The sequence below is a fragment of the Rhipicephalus sanguineus genome, chromosome 5, assembly GCF_013339695.2.
Source record: "Rhipicephalus sanguineus isolate Rsan-2018 chromosome 5, BIME_Rsan_1.4, whole genome shotgun sequence".
In the NCBI taxonomy this organism is placed as follows: domain Eukaryota; kingdom Metazoa; phylum Arthropoda; class Arachnida; order Ixodida; family Ixodidae; genus Rhipicephalus; species Rhipicephalus sanguineus.
In genome coordinates, this window is record NC_051180.1 from 177,686,158 (window position 1) to 177,701,328 (window position 15,171).

The 15,171-nt window shown below is 45.0% G+C and overlaps 1 long non-coding RNA gene across 1 annotated transcript; it reads right to left on the reverse strand.

Annotated features, from left to right (window-relative positions):
* Positions 1 to 7,883: 7,883 nt before the first annotated feature.
* LOC125758569 (uncharacterized) lies at positions 7,884 to 9,449 on the reverse strand. Its single transcript, XR_007416229.1, has 3 exons — positions 9,418 to 9,449; positions 8,521 to 8,601; positions 7,884 to 7,948 (listed from the first exon to the last, which is right to left on the reverse strand). It is a non-coding gene; the product is annotated as an uncharacterized LOC125758569 (long non-coding RNA).
* Positions 9,450 to 15,171: the final 5,722 nt, after the last annotated feature.

A 15,171-nucleotide genomic window follows, 5' to 3' on the forward strand; every position in this document is an offset into this window, starting at 1 on the left:
CAAGTTATGGAGACGACCAGGAGAGCGCCCAGGCGTAGGCGGCTAGATAGATAGATAGATAGATAGATAGATAGATAGATAGATAGATAGATAGATAGATAGATAGATAGATAGATAGATAGATAGATAGATAGATAGATAGATAGATAGATAGATAGATAGATAGATAGATAGATAGATAGATAGATAGATAGATAGATAGATAGAAACAGTGAAAGTGCCTGAGATTCGCTAAGAAGTGCTTCGCATTAACAATTGTGAAGTTAGGCGTTAGGGAAAATGATTACAATGGCAACGGAGGCCTACAGAGAAATAAGTGGTGTGTTCGTGAGTGTTTTATAATATACTGCTTGTGCGCAACCATAGGTCGGCAATAAATGTGGAGCTCACTCAGACTCACTCATGAAATATAGTTTGCCTTTAGGGCTCACTCGGACTCATACTAACTAAAGGGTTCCATATTCGGTCTCACTCGAACTCAGACTCACTGAAATTTTTCTGAATCGGAGTCACTCGGACTCAAAGTAACCAAAATATTGCTCGCTCGGACTCACTCAGACTCATGGCTCGATTTGAGTGAGTCTGAGTGAGTCGACTCATGAGTGAGTTTGCAGAACTATGTGTGAACTGAGGTTCAGTCTTACCTGCTGGTGCCAGAATATCTCTCTTTCTTGCTCAGGAAAGTTGTACGGTTGATAATATCATTGTGTAATTTTCTGCGACCTCCAGGAATTCTGACTGACAAATCAATGACAGAAAATGTAATGGTCTTCAAGTTGTTATAAATTGTGACATTTTATTTTTAATGCAATTTCATGCATTTCCTGTCGAGAAATACCGTTTACTCGTTTGCATGTATTTTAACAGGAGATCCCGAGTGAACGATTCCTCTAAGACGTGGGACGAAGGAGGTTCTCAAAAGATGATCTCGCTTTTCAGTTCAGCGCCCTTAAACATAAAGAATGATCTGCAAATGGATATTCCTCTGACCACATTTGCACAGAAGCCGCCACGCATTCAGTAAAAGTAGCGGCTTGGTTGTAAACTGGCAGTACAACCGGAACGAGTGCTGTTGCGCATTCGGCAACAGAACGACCCCCGGTAGTCGAGGAACGGGCGGCCAACACGGAGTGCCAGAAGTGAAATCCCCTTTAATCTTGTGGAATCTGCTTTTTGTGCGTTTCCTAAGCAATCACGTTGGCGCAAGGCATACGCAAAAAAAAGCGAGCGTCGGCGAGCTTCGGACGTTCAGTTCAACGTTGAGCGTTTGATGCTCGGCGCGCAAAAGCAGACATATAACACTGCTCTCATAAGTGGCTAGCAATGTTTCGCTCACACGCAGTGAAGCGCGGTTTTTCTCTCCAGCAATGTAGCGCGCAGAAGACGTACTGCGAAAGCGCAATAACATTCAGGCCGTAGCTTCAGGAAAATCATGCGATTGAGCAAGAGCGCTGCCTCTTATAATTTGAGGAGGTGTTGGCAACCACGCCTTAGTTTTTTGTGGTGAAGACAACATCAATCAATCAATCAATCAATCAATCAATCAATCAATCAATCAATCAATCAATTAATCAATCAATCAATCAATCAATCAATCAATCAATCAATCAATCAATCAATCAATCAATCAATCAATCAATCAATCAATCAACTGTTACCATAACAAGGCCTCTTTATGTCGCACTTGAATTAATGTCGTTGCATAGCACTGCAGCACTCATTTCAACGGGTACTCTATTGTGACTCAATTCTTCTTTCTAGATTTTTCTCTCAACTTTAGCGTAGTACATGAATTGCGCGAATTAACGAGGCGAAGCCGCTACATGATGATCAAACACGCCGTGGTAGTGGACTGCGCATTAACTTTGATCGCATGACGTTCTTTACCATGCATTTAAATATTAGTAGGTGTTCGTGCATTTCGCCTCCGTCGAAATGCGGCTCCCGTGACTGGGAATCCAACCCGCGTCCTCACCTTCCGTTAGCACAGCTCTAGGAACGAGTACCCGAGTTTCTTGGATACAATGTGTCGTCCTTAGAGATGCGCCATGAAGATAACGTAACAATAGCGCAAAAACGTAGAAGAGAACCTCTCGGGCCATCCTTTCACTACCGCACAAAAGAGCGTCCTCGACAATAGAAGCGCAACGTGGCGGAAATAACGTCGAGAAGGACGTGTTTGCTTTTCTGTCATTCGTTGTGAATATACGCGATAGACGTGCCGAGTATCGCTTGTTTGCTAAAGGCAGCTTAGCGAGTCAAGAAATATTCGAAAATGCTCAAGCGTTTCTATTATTCCTATGCGTAGAAAACCCTTTTTGCGAAGGCCGTTTTCATCGCCCCCCTCCCCAAACACACGCACACGCAAACGAAGCCGAACAAATTTACTGCGTTTATTCACAAAGGTCCCGCACTTCAGAATTCACAGTCGAAACCGTTAAAATTCAAGACACTACAAGGACACATAATTGAGGACAGGGACGCCGGGGCGACGCAAATAAAAATTTACTCCCCCCCCCCTTTTTTTTTCGCCAACAAGAATGCTAATATAAGTACAAGATAAATTCACACTCTATTTTCCGGAAAAGAGCTGGGTACAAATCGCACAACTTAGGCCCGAGAGACAAAGTTTAGGCAGCGTCGTATTCTCCTTTCCTTTTTTTTCTTTTCTTGCTGCTCTTTTTGTAACATCTCTTTTATATCATATTTTATCCCCCTTACCCCTTCCCCCAGCACAGGGTAACCAGCCAGTCTAAGAACTGGCTAACCTCCCTGTCTTTCCGCTTGTTTCTTCCTTCCTTCCTTCCTAGGCCGCTGCGGTGGATTAGTGGCTACAGTGCTCGGGTATTGACCCCACAGACGCGGGCTCAATGCCTGCCTTGGTCGTCGCATTTCGATGGAGGCGAAGTGCTGTAGGCCAGTGTACTGTGAGAGGCCAGTGTGCGTTAAAGAGCACCTTGGTGGTCGAAGTTATCCAGAGCCATAGTTAAAAACAGCGTGAAGTAGACGCGGACAAGAATGCACACAGGACTAGCGCTGATTGCCAACTGCTGGTTTATTGTAAAAACGCGCAAATATAGACTATTTTACGGACGGGTTTCGGTGCCGCCGTGCTGAGCTGTTAACCTTGCCGTGTTTTATCTTGAACAACTAAGCGAACAGTGTTACGATGAGCGTATTGGGTTGATCAACTCAAACTGTTGGGTTGATGCATTCGGCGTTTCCTGACTTTATCAGTTCGCGTCCGATATACGAAAATAAGAAAACAATCGTTTAACAGCCCATTATGGCGGCGCCCATATGCCTTACGCAACATAGTCTATAAGTGAAACGGAAAAAAAATCGGGGAGGGGGAACATATCAGAGCTACTAGCGGCGCATGCGTCCAGTTGAACATTATTGTTTAGTCATAAGTAATTAGTTACGGAGATAGCAACGCTCCTTGTCTGTCAGACTAATGGAGGGCGCGCTAACACATGCTTCATTTTTACATTTCATCGCGAAAGCCTCATAAACTTCACGTGCGGTCGCGTTTCAGTGTTTATTTGCGCGTTTTTACAATAAACCAGCAGTTGGCAGTAAGCGCTACACTCTTAATCATGTCCTGCTTAAAGTTGCAGTTTATAGCCCGGAAACGAGACGAAAAATCTAACGCCTATAGACTGTTTGTTTAGCCGGCACAACCTGTAGCCGGCGGCGCCCGTAGCCGTCCCGCGGCGTAGTAGTTTTCTCAGCGGCTCGTATCATAGGCGGGACTCAAATAGGCCGGAGATTTTTCGTCTCGAATCCCGGCTAGTTACGAAAGGCCGGCTATGGAGATCTCCTCGCTCCGCGTGAGCCTAGCTACGGTGTGTCCCAACTACGGCACATCCTAGCTATAGGCGGTGTATGAAGCGGCGAAACAAAAATTGATTTTAAGCCACCTTTTAAGCTCTAATCGGGGATTTGGAGGCTTAGACACATATTTTATGACATACATAATCCATATACACATATTACACTCAGAAGTAAACCACAGAAAAATTCACAACAAACACTCGCGGATTCGAACTCGCGAACACTCGATCAGCAGGCGCTTACGCTAACCACTACACCACATCACGCCGCGGCGACAGCGTTGTAAAAGAACGGGGGTTTATATGTACCAATAGGTCGCTACACACTGGCGTATTAGTGCAGTGGAGATCGTTATTATACATGCAGCGTTCACTGATACGTAAGGACACATTTTTTAAATGACATTCGTGAAAATATATACCGGGTCACTCAAGTTATTGTTCGGAGGATACTTGAAGCGAATTTGCGTGCTTGGTATAAAAGATAAAACTGTTCCGCATATATTTGGCACTGGCACCTCAGTGACATTTAAGGAATCTTAGCGTTCGTAATACCCCAGTTCTGTTCACGTAAGCCGCCAGCCTGTTGGCTTTCGTGGATTGAACGAGTTTTCAACGTCAAGATTCGCTTGCCGTGGGACGTGAGCTCGGAATCCATCCGTGCCAACCGCACAGCGACGTAGCCGTAGCAACGACGTAGCAACGACGGAGATTAGCCGTGTTCTAAGTAACGTCGCTGGCCGCTTCACCGCCGATGGTTACCGGGCCGGTAGCCGATATCGTCACTAAGCCTATTCAGTTTATTTCGAAGCCGTAGTCGACGGTGTTTCAGAACAAAGCGCTCACGCTCATATGCCAGGATCTTTTACTTCTTACCGTTGTTGGCTCGACCCTCTCCGCGTAATAATTGCACACTGAGATGAACATGCGCTGATAACCGTGGTATTGTCGGCAGTATGTATAATATGCGAACACGCTCGAGCAGGTGCGGTGTGCCGCGCAGGCACTGCAGATGAACTTCACTTGTAAAGGAACTCATCTTGGTTCTAAACGTTGGATAGTGCACGTCGCTTCCCCTGAAACGAATGACACTATTCCCGAAGATATTATTTTTGCTTCAACAGAAAGTGCGGCCCACGTTTCGGTCGACCATGGAAGCGAGGAGGTAGAGCTGACTGCATGCAGCTTCGCGGTCGCTCGGCGGACTGCGCCGCGGAAGAAATGCCTCTCACATGCGCTTACTTTGGACGACACTCGCGCGACAGACGTGACTCGTGAAGTGGGCTGTCCACGCCAAAGACATGGCGGCTCGGCATTCGCCGTTGTCTGACACGCAGTGCGCAGGCGGGAATTGGCTGCTAACATGAACAGGATCTTATATCCGGCAGTGGTTATCGCCGAAATATTTGCGACGTTCTGTTACGACTCCATCAGTGGCCATATTTTTTAGAACATCTCGATTCATGCGGGTATAGCGGTCCCGCCGCGCAAGTTAAATCACCTCATACTCGTCTCAAAGCGGAGAATTCGCTAAAGTCACACTGGATGATACAATATTTTTCACATAAGTTTACTGGAATATTTTCTGGAAGCGCGAGTCCATGCAATGTACTATACGCAGTATTTGTGCGAAAGGCACCTTCATGGGCATGCAGTGCCTAACTCTATACAAGTTTCACCTTTCAATAAATTTTTGGCATATTTCGCAGCGATTAATACGGCGGTACACGCAAAATTGGCGAGCTACATCCACACAGCTGCATTTGCATGCGCACGCGACTGTTAGTTTGTTGTGCTATAGAGTGCATGGGATAGCCTTCTTGGGTTTTTTAAGTGTACACGCGACTGTTAGTTTGTTGTGCTATAGAGTGCATGGGATAGCCTTCTGGGGTTTTCTACGTGTACACGCACTTAATTTTTTTTATGTGCGGATTACTGAGAGGTGTTGCGCCCACCAGAAATCCAGAACGTAGTATAGTGGTGCATTAATAGAAAATGAATTTGACACCATCGAGTAATAGGTTCTAGTGTTGCAGAGCTATGCGCAGATGCTAAAAGACAACGTATGGTCTATGAAGGATGCAACTTTTGGTGCAAGCTGGATTTTAAATTTTTTTTATTGCGCACATACAAAGCGGTTTCGCCTCAGTTTGGCAGTCGTCACGAGGAACTTAAACTGCTAAACTATGATATATTATCCCAAGAAAGTTCACGTAGAGTGGCCATTTGTCGAACATGAGGGTGTTTGACAATTTCTGAACTTTTTAGGCCAATGGAGCGATGTTACTACGAGGTACACCCACCGGCGTACGCACTTCGCGCTGTCACATATGTACGTTCCAGAGGACGGTAATTTAAGTATGCAAATATTGTTTTCCAGACTTAGTCACTGCTTAACATGGATTTAGGAGAAAAGAGTGAATGGTATTGCGAAATCTAGAACACCTCGTGGAAGCTCTACAGCCTGCATTTGATTTCGACAGCATGCGGTTAGTAATAGTAGAACATTAAATTAGATATATACATTTCACGGCAAACGATTCGAGCATTTGTCCAAGGAAGCATTTTGTTTTTCATCATTACCAACGTATTTTATGTCCACTTGAGGGCGAAGGTCTCTTCACTAATCCCGCATTGATCCTATCCAGCGTCTTCATTACTATTTTTTGTGTGTTTGTGGCATGCACAAGAACCAAGAAAGCAGTCAGGTTGCGGTATCCCTAATGCGGACTCCCTTGACGTCAAATGGCACGCCGTGTAGTGGTTGATTGTTGGCTAATGGAGTTTTAGAATTGTGTACGCAGACGTTGCGTTGGCTGGGCACGTACGCTATACCGTATTCGGAAAGTAACGTGCGTATACCAGTGTCTAGTCTTTGACAGATGCGCAGTGGCAACAAACACAAGAAACTGTGCACACGAAGCTCTGGGTACCGAGTTTTAATAGTGCCTAATTTTAACCACTTGGGATTTTTTTAACGTGAACCGACTACATCACATAGGAGAGTTTTTACGCTCACTTTCCCCTTGATGGTTACCTAGTGTAACCACTACAAGTAACTTGGAAACTATAAGCATGAAGTGTGTTTAGACATACGTATAAAACTTCGCATTCTTTTTTTTTTTCAGTAACGGCGGTTAAAGCATGGATGCACCATGTTCCTCGTAAATGTATCGTTCAGCGGAATCATTTCCGTTGAGAATGACTTGACTGGCCCTATCAGCTTCATAGTTCAACAGTACCTGCTGTGTCTAGCGTGTATAAGCATGCGAGAAACAGGTACTACTCACGTGTAAAAATAAGTATTTATTGTAAAAAAATACTCAGCGCTGCTGGAAACAAGCAATGCTCAGCGCTGATGGAAACGATAAACGTGACATCCGATATTCTGGTGCTTTTGATCATTTCTTTCGATCATTTCAATGTTGCTTCAGCAGCTTCCCAACGGCAAAACACCTGGGAAACAACTGGGTATTTCTCATTGCACTCTGCACAAGACGAAGCATTGAGCATACCCAGTTGGGTACATGAGGACCTTAATATAGTACATTGTCAAGCACAAAATAATCGTATCGTACATCATCAAGCACAAATTTATCTAGAACTGTGCCAACCGAACGTTTCAAATTCTCTTGCACTTGATCGCAGTAGAAAGGCTTGTTGTCGTACTCCCTCCAAAACTCCGGGGTCAGGCGATGGGCGGGCTGCTGGCATGTCATCCTAACGAAAAAAAACAAAGCAAGAAGACACATTCGACGTTATGTTCTTAGATCACCTGCCCTTTTCGCCCATCACAAAAAAACTTCTACTTGGGAAGCGGTTGTTCTCATTCTGTTGTACACCTTGTCGAATTTTGTTTAAATAGATAGTGTCACAGAAGTTGGAAATTACCAAAGTGTTTTCAGAAGCTGCCAATGAAGCTTTCTTATAGTATTTTAACCATAAACTTACCACAGTTATGAAAGAAAGCTTAACATTAGTTCCTCAGAAATACTCGTCGACCTCCATGAAATAAATACATGCGGGCATTGAACGTCTGATGAGTGACTTTGTTGAGCTTCTCCATGAAACTTCCAGTTTTTTTAGAAGTGAAGCTCTGTTTCGAATGTCGGCTGCAAGTGAAAACCATAGCACAGTCGTAATTTGATGAGAATCACGTACAAGGAAAGCAGTTTTACAGTAGACTCACGATTCATTCGTTAAGTAAATAAGATTTTTAGATGGGAGTGAAACGCAAAAAAGAGAAAATGAATAAAAAACACAAGAAGAAAGATCGTATGCTCAGTTACGGCATTGTAAACAACACCACGGCCGGTGTTGCTGCTGCTGCTGCTGGAGACCCTGCAAGGTATGAGCTCCTGGCCAGTTGCTCGATAAAACTGTGCGCCTGGCTCTTGTGTCAGAAGGTTTTGTCACCTCCAAACGTATTCAAATTCTGTGTATACTAACACGAGGATGAACGAGAATTATATCCCTTATTACGACTGCTGTACGCACTTCACTTCTCTGTAATAACATTAACAATGAGCAATCCAACATTAATAATAAGCTGCCAACGAAAACAACAATACTTTTATACAACCACGGTTATATATCGCTGTTGCATCGCATGAAATGATGGATGAGAGAACAAAAATGCCATCAACTAGATAACGTCTAAATTACATATGACGCATTACTTTACCTTCATCGAGATCAGCAATTTGCACAGGCACCACAGCTGGTGCATGATGCACTGATGTACTTGTCCACACTTCACATGGCACTGCATTAGACCAATGGGCAAATGTGAGCCGAAACCACAGAAATCACTGAAGTGGCAGAGTAAATACGCAAATGTATTCATGAGCATGAATGAGGCTGGCTTTAAGACTTGTTAGAAATTAGCCAGAAAAACGCGTTTTAAAGACTGTCGCTATTCAGAAAGTCAAATTGCAGATTTTTCCTCCTAAAAACAAGAGATGCCGCTAGTCGTATCTGTGAGCGCCTGATCCAATGAAACGGCGCTGACGGCTTCGGTACTCGTAAGTGCATTTTTATTACTTTTTGATTGGGGGAAAACTTTTCCGCTTCCCAAAGGTAAAAAAAAAGAAATGTAAATGCGAAGTATAACGACCTACCATGAAAGGACGTCCTATCATCATTCAACTGCTAGCAAAAATATGCTTCCTTTGATTGCCGCATTGTATCATTGACCATAAATGCAGAGGGCAGTTACTAGCCGAAAGATAAGAAGCCATGCGAGAGCTAAAATTACACAGCTTGTCAAGCAACACGAATTGATTATCTCAGTGACACCTGCCAAGAGCGACGAAAGCCTCTGAACTCTACAAGAGTTCACAATAAATTCGATCAGCACGACAACACGTGCGCGACTATAGAGACGGATCACGATTACAACAAAGATAAGTACTCATATACTCGTATAGTTACTTGTACGCATACTCGTATAGTTATTTCAAAAGACGGCAATAGAATATTCTGGCAGCTCAATACCATCATTCATATATATCAGCGCAAGCATGCAACAATGTGAACGCTAACAGCACGAGCATATATGTGAAGAAAAAAGAACACTCACCCAGGCGGGTACGATGCGCCGGGCTGTGTCCGCAGTGTGCGCACCAGCGAGACAGAAATGGCGCGAAAGCGTCGTGTAATCCTGCGTCAACTGCTTGCGTGTAGCCTTGGCACGTGTAAGGGGATGTCGCTATGTCATCGCAACACCCCCTTAATATTGAGATAAGAGAATTTTTTCCATGGCGGCCGAGTACCGGCTCACGCGGCACGCTCAACAAACCACACCAACCTATTAAACATCCGCCGCTGTCGTGGAACGCGCTAAAACTAACCACTCGCGCCAAAAACGCAACCCCCTTCCCGTCGCACAATATCTTCGAACTCTCACTTTTACCTCCTTCCTTTCTTTTCTCTGCGCAAAAACAGCAGAAGCGGAGTGCAATGGAGAATGTTGCAGCCCCTATTCTCTCTCACGCACGCAAGAGAGAGTGCGTAGTTAGCTCCATGCGTATACCTCCTCGCAGCATAGCTCGCCTTTGCGGCTGACGCTGTCGGCGCATGCGTATACACCGACGCTTGCGCCGACAAGTTATAACACGCGGGAGCATACGCTGATCTGTAGCCAGGATTCTCACTTACGCGGCCCACACCGACGCGCGACTAATACTGCAGGCCGTCTATAAGGCGGCGGTGAAGCGTCCACGTTTTTTATATACACTTGTCACGGCTAATTCCTTTTAGAAAGCCTACTATAGCCGGGAGTTTTCCTGAGTTTTGAAGCGTCCCGCCTACAGGGCATGCGTTAGCCAGGATTTGATTAAGAGTGTAGTCCGGTGTGCATTCTTGTCCGCGTCTACTACACGCTGTTTTTAACTATGGATACGTACCAACTGGCTCGCATTCATTCGCTTTTAAGTTATCTAGAGCCCTCCACTACGGCGCCCCTTAGAGCATAATACGCTTTTTCACGTGACATCAATTAAACCAACCATCAAATGTTTCAGTGTGGTAAAAAAACAAATTGAATGTAGCCATATAGGTTAAGATCCGTAAACGGACACACATTTTCACGCTTCATACTAGATAGTGAACATGATGTTTCCTTCTTTAAGACGGACCCAGCCATGAATTTCTCATTGTCTCGATCTGTACGGGCATTATATTCGGCAAAAAGTGGGGATGACGATGCAAACAGTCGACATGACTTCAGAATGTTAAGAGTTCGAACCAAGGTATCTAGAGGAACCGAGCAATGGAGGTGTAAAAAGGCATTTACTTTTCGGCGAACTTAGGTGGACCTTAAACGTGCATTAAAAAAGCTCACAGTTTCGCCGCAAGGGTGAAATAATGAATGTGATAGCAACAAATTGTATTATTGCAATACGAATTGGAATTTTAATTGGGATACGAAGTAAGGCTAGCAGCTAACTCCGTTAGGATGCGATCTCGCGCAACTCTACCAAACGCTGGCGTCAGGGAACACGGCCGCTGTAGCGCGCGAAGCATTTTACAGAGAAAACTCTTATCAGATCTCAACAGACAATTTCGGTGGTGCACTTTTCCGCCGCCGCCGCCACCGCCGGTGTCCGTAACTGCTATCGCGCATAATGAGAACAAAAAAAAAATATATCTGCGATCGAGCGCGATGCGAACCCAGGCCCTCCGCGTGGCACTCTACCACACAGCCAGGCCGGTGCCTGGAACTCCGTCCCAGAAGATTCTATAGAGGCTTCGTTGTTGTGCAGTAGCGCGAGCTGTCGAACAAGAAACCACGTTAACGTATGTAAAACGTATAGTGTGGTAAAAATCTAATAAAAAAAGAACAACCAGGCGTCACACAGTCCGAATTGCGTAACGAGCACGTGGTTTAGAGCTTCCTTCCCATTAAAAATGGCTCAGCCGTGCATCTTCGTCGTCTTCAGGCACTGCATCAACAAAGTGCACACAAAACCTCACAGATGGGTATCGGGTACCTTGCTTCTCCGCAGAATGACGATTAATGGCATAGTGTGTAGTTCCCTACTTCCTATGATTATGAACGTATATGGCGTAGTGGGTGCCTTGCAACCCTAGTTGTAATAGTTGCCCCATAAGAGGATAGAACGGGCTCTAGAAAGGCCGCTCATCCAGCTTTTGTTGTGACTGTGCCGTAGTGATGCAGAACTATCGATGGTACTACAGATACTGTCAATAGCTGAGTCGCTATCAAACTATCGATAGTAAAAATGCTATCGATAGCGCCATGGATAGTAAACTCGATGGTACTATCAGTAGTATAAAATCAGCAGCACGAATTCATTGTAGAATAAACTTGGTTCCCCGCGCGCGTGGCACGTCGTGCAGCCGGAGGAGCCGGCGGAAGAGCAAGAACATTTACATGCTTGTGTTCTCCACCAGAGTGATTTGCTGACGCACGATCATAAAGTCAAAGTGTTAAGCTGTGGCGGAGAGGAAGCCGTTACATGTGGCGGAACTGCCCGACTTCAAATTTATAGTGCATGTTATGATTTCAAAATAAAAAGATGAAGAACTAAGTTTGTTAATTTTAAGGTGTATCTGGTTGCTTTTGGATATGAATTTATTCATGGACATATTCCGCCATTTTCACTGCGGAAATAATTTATTTCTCTCGCCAAGAATTGCTCATAAATTAAGCGAAGCTGATAGTAGGCTATCGCAAATATTTTTGCAATATGGCCGGCCAGAAACAGCGTTATTCGCACCACTATCGATAGTATTGTCACGTGGTTGTGGTGGTGAAGAATGCTGCAGCAAGAGTGGGAAATACAGAGTGTTTATATGGTCGAGCTTGTGGCCAGAAAAATCAAAACTCAAAATTCAAGCGATACACACTGTGCACTAATAGCGTTACGAACTGTCATCGGCCGTCGAGTGATCTGATCATCGGTGGAACGCGCCGTCTTTTATACATCAGTCGCGTAGTAATCCTAACAGAATGATCTGAAACAATTGCAAAGCTTCTCAAACATTGCAGCGTATGCCGAGCGTTGCTAACGTTCTTTGTGGCTGAAACCCGAATACATCAAAACAAAGCAATAAACAAGACGGAAAAAAAACTTTATTAAGCAATAAACACGCGCGGCAGTAATATCGCTAGTAATATTAACGATGGTACTACCGATTGCACTGTGGATGGTTTGTCGATAGTAGTACTATCGATAGTTTGTTTACACTATCCATTGTTAAAAAAAAGCTATCGATGCTATCGATAGTCAATTCACCGATAGTTCTGCACCACTACTGTGCCGCGCAGGCCTGGCGTTTTTTCGTGCTGCCTGTCGCATCAAGGCGAAGCAATCGGGTAGGAGCACATTCAGCACGTCTACGAATGTCTATCAAAAGAGCGCGCCCTTTTGATAGGAGTTCGCAGTTGCTGCTTCAGAGACGCCGCCCCCTTCCCCCAAAGGCACCCCTTCATGCTCCTTCGCCCGACCGGTGCTGGCCAGCTCGCTTCATCTCTGCTTCAGTCGCACCCGTCCGCTGCCTTCACAAGCTTGGAATCGCACATAGAACATACTGCGCTAGGGGCGATGGTATCAAATTGGACTTTTTACGGAACATGACGGCAGCGGCAAAAATGCGTCTGGGGTGTGAGTATAATTGCTCTCGCAATAAAAAAATCAGGTGGCTCATACTAGTGAACTCAACTTTGGCAATAAGAAATGCACCAATCTTGCCTCGAGATATTTAGTAAAGAAGAGAAGGTGTAAAAAATACTGAGGCGAGCTTGCGTTGAACTTGCCCTACGAGCTATCCGAGGCGTCATAGATATTGACGGCCTCTCTTGGGGCATACGTAATTCTTTATCGGTGGAAACGAATTATATTTTGCTCTCAGGGAGTAGAAGACTTAACGCAACAGGTTTTAGGAAACTGTATTCAGTCAATGTGGCCAAAATACGAAAAACAACTATGACGTCAAGCTTTCAATCACGCGCTCAAGTTTCACGCAATATTCATAAATGAAACTTTCACCTCCATCTTTTCTCTGAATGTTTTTTTTATTTAATTACGAATAAGTGAGTGCCATTCTGGTCCCGCGAAAGTGGATGCCCCGCGATGCTGCTGATAACTGCTACTGCAAATGCTCATTGGTTAGACTATGTTTTGTTGCTTTGGCGTCTTGGCAGCAACGTCTTGAACATAGTGAAACAAAGCACAACCACGACGCGGCCAAAGAGAAAAGAGGGACAAACCACAGCGCTGACTCGCAACTGAATGTTTATTGCACGCACATAACAGAAGCGATTACTACTACCCCTCACATCATCACACTGACATCATACCCATGTGACCACTTCGAAGCAAGAAACGGCAAACCAGCTGACATTTTAAATACGAAAATCAAACGCAAAGAATACTACGTGCACACTTCACGAAAAGGAATATTAAGAAACTCTAGTATCTAAAAAAGCGAACACGCTGTCATGTAGGGCAGCGGAAGGTACGCTGATACGTTGTTCGCCCCTTTTTTCTGATGTTATAAGCTTCAATTATTTCTCTCGTCATTTGAGCTCGGTGTGTCGAATGTTGCCAGCCGGTTTAGACTTAGCGTGTTTCTTTCGGCGCCTAATTGGTTGAGTAGGGTCTGGGGGATCGCAGAGCGAAAACTCAAAACGCGCGTATCAGGAGTCGCCAAAAAAGACTGCGGGGTCAGGTACGTGACTCCTTTTGTGCAGTGCAGAAGAGGTCTCGCGTACCTCTTGCCGTTTGCATGTGGTCGACTTTACATAGGCGAAACAAGTAGATGCATCAACATCAGGTTGTTGGAACACAGGTGTTCGTGACAGGAGAATGCGCACTGGCATGTGTCCTGATACGTTGTGCAGTGCCATTGCTCACCTATGTTTTATATAGCTCAGGTTCTATCGACACACCGAGCTCAAATGATGAGGGAAATAATTGAGGCTTATAACACCAGAAAAAGGGGCGAAAAATATATCAGCGTACCTTCTATTGCACTACGTGATAGCGAGAGAGAGAATTAAACTTCATTGTCTGACCAGGCGCGCATTCTCTTCGCCCAGAGGTGGGTGACTTCCTTATTCCAGGTAGTCATGGCTTGCAGCTGATGCCAGAGCCCTGTCCACCAGTCGGAGCTGGCCCTCAGGGTTTGGTGACATCAGCAACGCCTCCCACTGGCCTTCCGGATTTTCTTGGATGCTCTGTTCGTCTATGGGTGCGATACTTGGGTTGTTTCGGCATCCCCATACCATGTGGTAAAGGGTGTTAGCACTCTCCGGGCAGTATTTGCAGTTGCTACTTCGGACTGCGGAAACGCAGAGGAGCGAATACCGAGGTACGTGATAGCGAGTTCGCATTTTTAGGTACCAGAGTTTTTTAATATTCCTTTTCTTGGAGTGCGCACGTGGTTTCCTTGCGTTTTATTTCCGTATTTAAGATGTCAACTGGTTTAATAATAATATCTGGGGTTTAACGTCCCAAAACCACGATATGATTATGAGAGACGCCGTAGTGGAGGGCTCCGGAAATTTCGACCACCTGGGGTTCTTTAACGTGCACCTAAATCTAAGTACACGGGCCTCAAACATTTTCGCCTCCATCGAAAATGCAGCCGCCGCGGCCGGGATTCTATCCCGCGACCTTCGGGTCAGCAGTCGAGCGCCATAACCACTAGACCACCGTGGCGGGGGATGTCAACTGGTTTGCCGTTTTTTTTTCTTTTAAAGTAGACTGTTATGATGTGAGGATAGTGGTAATAGTTTCTCTCATGTGCTTCCAATAAATATTCAGTTGCGAGTCAGCGCTGTGGCTTGTCCCTCTTTTCTCCTGGT